Raw genomic sequence first — 12,176 nt, forward strand, 5'->3', positions numbered from 1 at the left:
AGTTCAATAGAGAATGTATATACAATAAATTAGATTATAGATATCTATTTATTATATATAAAAGCATTTAGAAAGCAATATTGTGTAAAAAGCATGGGAAACTATAAATGCTTTTCTTATTTTCAATTTATAGCTGTTAAAGTAGTGATCATCTTTCTGGTATCAACTTTGATTTTTGTCCTCAAGTTTCAGTGCAAGAGCCTGAAATCTGGATGACTATTCTCACATTGCCAAGTGCTTATGGTACAATGGAAGGAAGTCTTTCTTAATGGATCACCCATTTGATAATTTTTTTAAAAAGGCATTCTTGTGTCCTTTAATAAAATATTTTCTTTGTGTCTCACATGTCATTTAAATATCAGTGCCCATAATCCTGGCATACAGACAAACAGGAGATGTCATTTACTGTTCTACATGCTGGGCATCAATGTACAGCAATAAAGAATACAACAAAATATCTGACTTAGTGATGTTTTAACTCTATCTCCTTTGTGGTGGGTGGAATCTCAGACTTCTGTTAAATTATGATGTGAACATGTATATGCTTGGGGAAGTAGAAATAAAAGTGTAATTATTTTCAAGTGTCATATTGTGTACATTAAAAATCCAAAAGAATCTTCAAACTAAAGTTTTACAAGGTCAGTGGACATCACGTCAGCATATAAGAGATCAATTATTTTGATATATATTACAAAAAATGAGTAAAAATGAAAATTTAAAACATTAATTACACCGAAAAACATCTGTAAAATACTTTGGGAAAAATCTAATGAATAATTTGTGTTTCTTCAATGCTAGAAACTATAAAAACACTACTGAATAATCAAGGAAAGACATAAATGTAGCAATATACTATGTCCATTGGTTGAAGACATAAATATTGCAATGAGGTAAGTTCTTCCTAATTTTGCTATAGATTTATGTGGCAATAATCAAAATTCTAATAATATTTTTTTAATATTCAAGTTGATATAAAAATTCATGTGAAAATTCAAAGGATCAAGAATAGGCAGGGAAATATCTTTGAAGAGGAAAGAATACAGCGGACTTCCAATAACATATATTAATTCCTTTAATAAAGCTCAATTATTCAAAAAATTGCATCATCAGAGCATGTATGCATAGATACGTCAATAAAATAAATAAAAGTAAAGTTCAAAAATAGATTCGGATTTATAATTTCACTTGATTTGAAACAAAACTCCACACAATGAGGTCAGGAGAGGAGGATGTCTCAGAAGACCAACCTATTTCGATTAGGATTCCTGTGTAAAGCATAAACCTTAGTCATTTATTTGCACCATCTGTGAAAATTAATTGAGGTATATTGTGAAACACATGTGAAAGCAAAAACAACAACATTTCTTGAAGAAAGGGAAAATAACATTTTCATGACTGGGGAAATGCAAAGATTTCTTAAACAGGGTACAAAAATAATATCACTAAAAATTAGATGAATAGCGCTCTATCCAAAATAAAAACTGGTATTGATCAAAATGCATCAAAGGAAGGTGAAAAGCAAATTCTGAGAGAATACATTTGAAAAACATACACCCTACAATGTACTGATGTCAGTAATTTGGAAGGAAAAAGCCCAAAACAACAACAAATTAGTTAACTCCTGAAATTGTATGAACCAGACAGTTAACCTATTAGGAAAAGAAAAAGAAAGGCAAGACACCTGAAGAAATACTTTGGAAAAGAGGATATCAAAACAGCCAAAAATAAAGGACAAAAAAAGTGTTCAAAAAATCATTTAAATTAGGTAAATGCAAGTTAAGACTATACTGTGTTATCACTACACACCAACCAGGTTGGCTCAAATTCAAAAGTGTGTTTGAACAACAATTCAAATTGTTGGTTAGAATGCGGAGAAACTAAATATCTTTTACTTGCTTGAGGGAGTATGTATTGCTATAAAAACTTTGGGGAAAAAAGGTTGATAAATACTAAATTTAGTACTTGTGTCCTCTGTGATGCAGCACTTTCATTCTGGAGTAATTATGTCCACTGGAGGATAAGAATGTTTTCAGCAAATGTTATTATTATACATGTTAATGCTTATTAAGGGTAGAATGGGTGAATATATAATGGCATTTTCAAAAAATGTATTCTATACAGCAATGCAAGAAGAAAAGCGAGGGGGAGGAGGAGAAGGCGGAGGAGAAAGGAGAAGAAGATGAATGGACATAATCTTAAGTGAGAGACATCACACTCTGCAAAAACTACGTCCATATATAAAAATATAAACGATACTGAGCTGTACTTATAAGATAAGGGCACTTTATATGTTATACATTTTGGTTTTGAATATTTGATACAGTTAGAGTAATGCATATAAGCAAGAATGCAAGGTGGACTTCATATCTGAAAACCAATTACATAAATTAATATTTTTGTAACTTAAAAGAAAAACTGAAATAGATTTATGATAAAATTCAACACTAGTTTGTAATAAACTGCTCAGTAGAGCAGAATAGATGAAAGCAATGTTATCAATGATATCTATAAAAATCCTACATATGCGGGAAGGATGAAGAAGTTGAGCATGGAGGATTTCTAGAGCAGTGAAATGCTCTGTATGATATTAAACTGATGGATACATATCATTACATTTAAAAAAAACTACATAAATCTTGTAACAGTGAAAGACTGAAAGCTTTCTTTCTGAAACCGGCCGCAAGACTAAGAGACCCAGTCTCACCGTTTATATTCAGTATGTATTGGACATTGTAGCTGGTTCACTATGATAAGAAAAGTAATAAAAGATATAAAGATATCAAATCACAAACTGGCATTTTTAATTTTTTTGGTAAAAGTTATTATTAACTATATAGAAAAATCCCATAAATAACTTATTAGAAATAAGTGAATTTAGCAAATTTGCCAATACAAAATATGTTTAGAAAAATCAACTTTATTTCTACATCCTACCCACAACAATTAGAAAATGAAATTGAAGTATAAAGTTTATCAAACAACAGCATTAAAAAAGAAACCTAGTTTAGGAATAAATCTAATAAAAGAATTTAACAAATCAGCAATTCAAAGAGACTTATGCACCCTGTGTTCATTGCAGCATTATTCACAATAGCCAAGATGTGGAATCAACCCAAGTGCCCATCAACTGATGACTGGATAAACAAGGTAGGGTGTATATATATATATATATACACAATGGAATACTATGCAGCCATAGAAAATGACAAAATTGTCCATTCACAACAACATGGATTGACCTTGATGGTATTACGGTAAGCGAAAGAAGCCAGACAGAGAAAGACAAACACTCTATGATTTCAAACATGTGTCCAAGATAAACAAACACACGGACAAAGAGAACTATTTAGCAACTAGCAGGGGGAAGAGGGGCGGGAGGTGTGCACAAAGGGTGAAGGGGCAAACCTATAGAGTGACTGACAAATAATAATGTACAGCTGAAGTTTCAAAATGTCAGAAACTATCATGACCTCAATCAAAAAATCTAAGACCTCAGTAAAGATAGGTATAAATATTTAACAAGGCATTTAAAACAGATAAATCAATGAAAATTTGTACCAAATATGTCCATGGAATGGAAAGTTTAATATTGTAATAAAGTTTAATATCTTTAGATTGCTGTATAGCTTCCTCTTTCCCTCCCTCTCTCCTTTTCTTCCTTCCATCTTTTATGTCTTTCTTCCTTTTAGAACTTTGGAAGCTGAGTGTAAAATTAGTTCAGAGAGGCAAAACACCAAAAACAGCAAAGACAATTTTTGAAGAAAGAGAATAAACTTTCAGGAGTTATGCTACCAGGCATCTTGGTCTATTATAAACCCTATATAATTAAAACATTTTCCTGAGGACAGACAGACTGATCAATGGAATAGAATAGTGACTCCACAAACAGATGCACATATATACTGTTACCTAACTTATGATAGAAGTGTAACTATTTTCCAAAAGAGAAAAAATGATCTTTTCAATAAATGCTATTAGGTAACTTGTATATTTATTTTGAGGGAAAAAAGGAATCTGGATATCGACCCATACCCTATACAGAATGAATTCTACCTGGATAAACATTCTAAATATGAAACGCAAACTATAAACATTTTAGAGGAAAACATAGTGGGACATTTTTGTGATATTGGAACTTGTACAAATATTTAAACGGAACACACAAAGCAATAAATACATAAGATTTACAAAGATTAATTGAACTATATTAAGAAATTCTGTTCCTCAAAATTAATAATGCGAAAAGGGAAACTCTCATAGTGAGAGAGGATATTTTTATCAGACCTACAATAATCAGACGTATTGTTAGAGGACTCATGCAAAATACAAAAACAACTCTTACAAATTAATTGGTAGTTGACATGAAATACAATACAAAAATGACAAAAGACATGAACAAGCACTTTTCAAAATAAAATATCTAAATAGCCATTAAATATATGAAAAGTTTCTCAATTTCATTCAGCATTAGGATAATGCAATCTAAAACCAAAATAATACCCGTAGATGGCATCCAGAACGGCTAGAAAGAAAATAATAGAAAATACTAAATCTTGACAAAGGTATTAAACAATCATATCTAGTTTCCACGGCTAGTATGAATGCATATTGATATAAGCACTCTGGAAGTTTACTTGGCAGTATTTACTAATGGTGAATATGCATATCCCATGACTTAGCAATTTCAGGGCAAGGAATACACCCAAATAGAAATACATTCAAGATTAAACCAATCTAGATTGAATATTGGTGTGGACATGGTGACGACGGGTGTAAGAGTAACTGTCTTTAATTACTACTGTCAGGAAATTTTTGTAACCATCAGTTTTTATAAATTATAAATGATCATCTCTAATAAGTACATGACAAAAGCCAATTTTTATTATTTTATAAAGACCCAAAAATGTGAACAAAAAGTTTTATGGTCATCAAAATATGACTTGGATTAGAATGCTTACAGTATCACTAGTTATCTAACCTCCAAATTGGAACCAATTATAATACTCAACAATAGAATAATGGATAACTAATTTGTGGTACATTCATAAAATGGAATTGTACACAAAAATGAGAACGAGCAATCTAGAACTACCTATAACAATATAGTAGGTGAAAGAACCCAGGCACAAAAAAAAAAACCCAACATGTATGGGATTACTTCTATTTAAAGTAACAAAAATACTTGAATATAATCTAGGCTGTTAGAAGTCAGAATAGTAGTTATTGATTTGCGTGGGTGGGCAGGTGTGTGTGCGTGTGTAAGGGGACAGTTTATGGTAGAAAATTTATTGAAGGATTCTTCTGGGGTCCTGATAATATTTTATTTTATTTTATTTTATTTTTGTTGTTGCAGTGTTTAATTTCGATTCTGATTATACAATGTGGTTAGTTTGTAAGAATTTATTCATGATGAATGCATTTGTTAATATGTACACTATTATTCAATGATAAGATACCACAAAGGAGAAAACAGCGACACATAGATATTATTTCCCCTTGTGAATTTTCAAAACAATGCCATAAGCATTGTTCAAACATTTCTCCATTATGTCCTCAGCCATAAAGTCATAAAAAGCCACTGTATTAAAAGGAGATGATTAAGGGTTGCAAGTAAAACTAAAACACCTGTCCTACAGATACAATGTTTTGATTCCAGATCTCTAGGTAGCAGTAGGAAAGAATTAACAAAGAGAAACTTGGAAAGGTATATAACATAACTTCATCTGTATGGAAATATAAAGATGTGTTGTATAGCTAGCAGATATCCCACTGGCTTTGTTTGAAACCTTCAAATAAATTTGATATAATTAACAAATTGTATCCTTTTGCCTCAGGGAGGATCTCAAAGGAGGAAAGAAACACATACATTGTTCTTATTGGGTTACGTTAGGAACACAGAGGGAGCACAGACGGATTCGTTAGAGGTGAACAGATTGCACCTGTCTCTGCATTTGACTCAGAGATCCAGCGACTCTTGATGGCCCCATCTCACGTTTAAACTTTTATCTCTGATACCCTACCCTGGTGATTTAGCCACAGCTTTAACAATCTGCTTTGATAACTGAAGTTTCTGGGCTAGTATAATGTTGTAAACATCTCCATTATGATTTTTTATGAAAGCTATACATTTATTACTTTGATGCAGTTATTTGGTATTGTTTTAATAGTGAAAAAATGCAGCCTCTGAAAAGGGCGTTGGTGTTGTTAAGAAACTGAACCTCCAAGACCTTAACATTGTCATGATTATTTTCTTTCCCTTGGACCCTCAATCAAGATGTCAAATATGATATTTTTATTTGTAGTTAATCAGCCGTGTTTTAGAATTTTTAACCTCAACTGATAACAGATTTCCATACAATTTTCCAGTTACCTCTAAATTAAAAGGATTATATCGGTATTTTTATAATCCTTGAAATTTGTCTGTTTCAAGTGTGCCATATGTTTCCCAACTTTACCAATACCATTGAAAGGATCAATGTCATTTTCAAGTCACCACTTTCGGTTGGAGGTGGGGCCAAAGCAAAATGTTAAAGCATCTATGTCACTACACAGAGCCTCCATCACACCTCATGTCTGATCAGTAAGAGGACTGCTCTCCCGCTTTCCTTGCAAGTCTTGGAAGAGTCTTTGCAACGTCATCAATTTGTCCCTTGAAAGATCAAATGCACATTAATAGAGACTGGAACTAAGATTAAAATCTGCAAAAACACAGATTTCAACAAAGAGTCTTTGCAAAATTATAAAACAGGAATGTATATTTTACCTAAAATTAAGGTGTCTTTTCCACTCCTTGTTTATTTAATAGATCTTTCTAAAACTCTCTATTCCCACTCCAAAATAATTTTGATGTTTAAATATATCTATTTCCATGTGTATTTTACTGATCTCATTGTAGAATACATATATTGTCACTTATTTTAGTTCTGAAAGCTGGATTTGGCAGGGGGAAGAGGGCAAGGCTGGGGAATAATTTAACTTCTCTAACGTATATACTTCGGGTAGTTTCTTAGTGACGCTCCAATGCTAACCTCTGTCCATTTTATTTTTTACAGGCTTTGAGAGTCTTGAGTGGGGAAAAAAAGATTTAAAATATCAGAACCGGGTAATCTTCAATAATCATATAAAATAATGTAAATATAAATATGTAAAAAAATTGTTTAGTGCTTTAAATAGAACTCTAAAGATAGTGAGAGAAATATCTCAAATCTTTTCTCACATAGAGGGAGACTGGTATTGACCTGCCTGGATTTAGAAAAAAGCACAGTTTTTCAACATCTCATTTTTTCAGTCAGATGAGATTTATAATGTTTTTTGATCCACTAAAATTCTGTCCCTTAATCTATTGTCTCTTGATTATTAACTCAATGTTCCTGAACAAGCCAAACTAATCTGATTTCTGTCTCTAGGGATTTGCCTATTCTGAATATTTCATATAATGGGATTTTACAATATGTAGCTTTTTATATTTGGCTTCTTTCAGTTACATAACGTTTTAAACCCTCATTTATGTTGTAGCATGTATCAATACTTCTGTCCTTTTATAGCTTATCAATATTCCATTGTATGGATATACCACATTTGATACCCATTCATCAGTTGATGGACATTTGGGTTGTTTCTACCTTTTGATTATTATAAATAATGCTGATGTGAACGTTTACCTACAAGGTTTTATGAGCACCTGTGGTTTCTAATCCTTTTGGGGATAGATCTAGGAGTAGAATTGCTAGGTCATAATAATAACTATATGGCAAACTAATTGAGTAACCATAAAATAGTTTTCATAGTTGCTATACCATTTTACACTCCCAACAACAATGTACAAATGTTCTAATCTCTCCACACCCTTGTCAGCACTTATAACTTTCCTTTTATCAGTAGCCATCCAAGGGGTGTGAAGTAGTAAAGCTGGTGAGAGAAAGTCCTATCTAAGAAATCAGCAATGTGATTTGTTTTCTTTAGCTTTTTGTCATTGTACCTAAACAAGATTTATATTGCTTCTCATACCATCGATTTAAAAATTTATTTCCTAACACTAGTTCAGTATTTCTGACATAGAAAAGTGTTTACATGGAGATAGGATATGATATCAGAAGCTCACAACCTTATATGCAATGCTTTATGTGAGAAAGTGTGGATTTCCTGTAAATGCATTTATAATTTAATGTTGTATATGCTGTATTATTCTGTTGGGTTTTTTTAGAGCTTACTTATGGACTCCTAACTGCCATTTTCCTTATAGCCAGGGTCAAATCTCTTTATTTCTTAATTTTTTAAGGAAGCATAGGAATAATTTTTTCAACCACTAATTCTTTTACCTTAGTCTGCCATCCTCATTTTACTCTGGTATTACTCTAGTATTTTTTTTTTTAATTGGAGGGTCATAGGGGTATCTATATGCAGCTTTATTTCATTATACTTATTTATGTCTGCATTAAATGCTATATTAGGGGCTGGCACGGTGGCGCAGCATTAAGGGCACATGTTCCGCTTCTCGGCAGCCCAGGGTTCCCCAGTTCGGATCCCAGGTGCGGACATGGCACTGCTTGGCAAGCCATGCTGTGGCAGGCATCCCACATATAAAGTAGAGGAAGGTGGGCACGGATGTTACCTCAGGGCCAGTCTTCCTCAGAAAAAAGAGAAGGATTGGCAGCAGTTAGCTCAGGGCTAATCTTCCTCAAAAAAAAAAAATGCTATATCATACTATGGAGGAGTTGTATGTGGACTTAATGTGCAGACAGACTTAAAATAACCTCGTGGAATCCATACACATATTTGTGTATTTTATCTTGCCAGTATGATGTTGTAAAATATAGAGATATTAAACAATATTTTCTGTAGAAAAACTCTTTATCCAAAAGGAATGTTTATGAAAGTTCATATATAAAACCTATATCAATGATCTCACTTTGTCTTAAGTTGCTCAATTTTCTCATGCTAGCCTAGGTTCCTGCATGACAAAATATACCTAATATGTTACAAACAGCTTAGCGTATGTCAGTTATAATGAAAATGCACCTGGGGAGGAGAATGTACATTAGGTTTGAAGTAAATATTTATTAAATATTTTAAATAGGGTAGAAGATAAGTTACCCAAAAGAATAGTGCATTGAAATTCCAGGTGTAGTCATGGAGTTGGGTCATAGGGACAGCTCTGGAGACACTTACCTGGATAACACACTACCCTATATAGTCATCATTAGATCCCTGACAAAACGTTAAATCAAAACCATACATACCTCTAAATTAAAAGGATTATATCAGTATTTTTATAATCCTTGACATTTCTGTTTCAAATGTGCCATATGTTTCCCAAATTTACCAATATCATTGAAAGGATCAATGTCATTTGCAAGTCACCACTTCCAGTTGGAGGTGGGGCCAAAGCAAAACATTAAAGAATCTATTTCACTACACAGAGCCTCCATCACACCTTAATGTCTGATTAGGAAGAGGACATCCCATTTCAGGTAACATACTGTCTCCACTTAAACAAATACAAATAGACACACAAAATAACCCATATATATTGATATTTGAGGGCTATTTCCAGGTACCATGAACACATTAAAACATTTAATTCTCACTTATCTTCCCCAAAACCATGCAAGAAACAGTTGATTTTGCTGATGTGTATAGAGATTAAGAAATCTTACTTCATTTGCCCAAAGTACTTCTTTGGATACACCACAAATATAGGCATAGCAGAGACTATATCTATCTATGTATATTTCCCTGTGTAAAGACAAACAATCTCTACTCTGATTCTTTACCGTTGCCTTATTTATACACCTCTGTCCAATATGAGTTGTGGGTTAATTGTTTCATCCTGTACTACCTGTAGGAACAACAACTTTCATAGAAATATGTTTTAAAGTAGGGCTTTGTAAATGTGTCCACACTCAGTTGAAATCTTGATTTCTCAAATTCTATTATGTAGTTAAAATATGCATTGTCATATTATGTGATTATAACTTGGTAAATGTAATTATGTATTTGTCCTCGTATAAAAGACAAACAGAAAATTTTAACAAACACCTACAAATGTAATGCCCCAAATTTTTGCCATTTTTGCTGCCCTCATCTCTGTTTATATTTATCTACGTCTATATCCATTCATATACCAGGGTTTGCCAGTCTTGGCCCTAGTAGCATTTTGGCCTGGATAATTCTTTGTTGTTGGGGGTTACCAAAATATAGCAGGATAATTAGCAATACCGTTGAACTCTGCCCGTTAGATGTAAGTAGCACCCTTCCTCCACATGTGGCAACCAAACTGCTTCCAAATACGATCAGAATGTATTTTGGGGGGAGCAACATTTCCCCAATGGAAAACCACAAATATCTCTGTATCTCCAACTCTAGTTATACTTCTCTCTCTGTTTCTATTACTAAATATGTATGTCTTATCTGTGGGAGGTAGATTATTTTATTAGAGCCAAAATGGGAAATTTTTGATTTACTTTATCACAACTATGTATACTCAAAAATTACCAGATTATACTACATGAAAGCTGTTGACTATGCTGATGTCTCTATCCAGAATAGGTTTTATAGTCAACCTGGATGGAAAAACACAATCTGACAGTGCTGAACAAATTCATTCTCATAAGAATCGCAGACCACCCTGAGGTGCAGCCTCCATTATTTGAGCTGTTTCTCACCATCTATGTGATTTTGTTGATGAGCAATTTAGCCATTGTCATGCTCATCAAGATGGACTCCAGGCTACAAACACCCATGTACATCCTCCTCTGATGCCTGGATTTTATGGATCTTGGTTGTTCAACAACTGTGGGACCCAAAATATTAGAAAATTTTGTTGTGGGTCAAAATACAATATCCTACTATTTTTGTGCAGCACAGCTGGCTTTCTGTCTAGTGTTTATTATTAGTGAACTTTTTATACCATTAGCAATATCCTATGACTGCTATGTGGCCATCTGTAACCTTCTGCTCTACACAGACATAATGTCCCAATGGGTATGTTGGGTGCTGGTGTTAACCCCATTTCTTTACAGCATGTTTATTTCTCTGTTATTCACCGTAAAGCTTGTTAATTTGTCCTTCTGTGGCTACAATGGCATACAATATTTCTACAGTGACAGTCTCCCCTTGTTATCTTTGCTGTACTTGAAAACATGATTGAAATGACTATCCTGATATTAGTGAGTTTTAATTTGATATCCTTTCTGATAGTTCTTGTGTCTTACCTGCTCATTCTCACAGCCATTCTGAGGATGAACTATGCTGAGGGTATGTGCAGGTCTTTTTCTACCTGTGGATCCCACCCAACAGTGGTCACAGTGTTCTATGGGACTTTGATGTTTATGCATGTGCAGCCCAAGCCCAGTCATTCCTTTGACACTGAAAAGTGGCTTCAATATTATACATCGTTGTTATCCTCTTGATAAATCCTTTGATATATAGCTTGAGGAGCACTGATGTTAAATATGCCCTGCATAAACCCTCAAAAAAGTTTTGTAATACCTTTTTTAAAAGTTCTCTGTCTAATGTGATTTCCATACATTAGGTTATGACCTTAAGCCTTCTTATGTGTGCCTTAAGAAGAAAAACCAAATACAAATAAGTTCTTCATGTATTTAGAAATTGCTTTTTATGTGTAAGTCACACTTCTAAGTGCTGTAAAACATTAGTGAACAAAATAATACACATTTTTGCTTTCCTTGTGGGGGAGAGATGAAATATAAACACAATAACTAACTAAATTTTATAGTACAGTAGAATGGGTTAGGGACTATGGTACAGAAGTGCAGGCAAGCAGAGTGGGTATGCTGTGTGGGAGTGAGGAAGAATAGTAGATACGGAAGAGAAGTTCAACTAACTTGTGTTATCCTCAACCTTTTAAATAAACTTTCTATTTTCTCATTGTGTGTTTGTGCATGTGTGTGGTTTGGGCAAGCACATTTCTTCTGTTTTAGCTTTCATATTACTCTATGTGGTCTGTTAAGATCAAACGTGTTTATGGTTGCAAAGAAACTGATGGTAGTGCAATGACTTGATGTCAACAGTCATCTGAAATTGCTCATGTTCTCCCATTCTGTGTGGGGATTTTAGGGTACTGTTATTTTCTTAGCATTGCCATTAGTTCACATATGTGCCCTACAGAGTTTACTAACTCAACATACTTGGCTTTTCAGCAACTCAGAAGGGCT

At 33.4% G+C, this 12,176-nt stretch overlaps 1 pseudogene; it reads left to right on the forward strand.

Annotated features, from left to right (window-relative positions):
- Positions 10,567 to 11,476, forward strand: OR8K89P (olfactory receptor family 8 subfamily K member 89, pseudogene; annotated as a pseudogene).

The sequence above is a fragment of the Equus caballus genome, chromosome 12, assembly GCF_041296265.1.
Source record: "Equus caballus isolate H_3958 breed thoroughbred chromosome 12, TB-T2T, whole genome shotgun sequence".
NCBI classification, from domain to species: domain Eukaryota; kingdom Metazoa; phylum Chordata; class Mammalia; order Perissodactyla; family Equidae; genus Equus; species Equus caballus.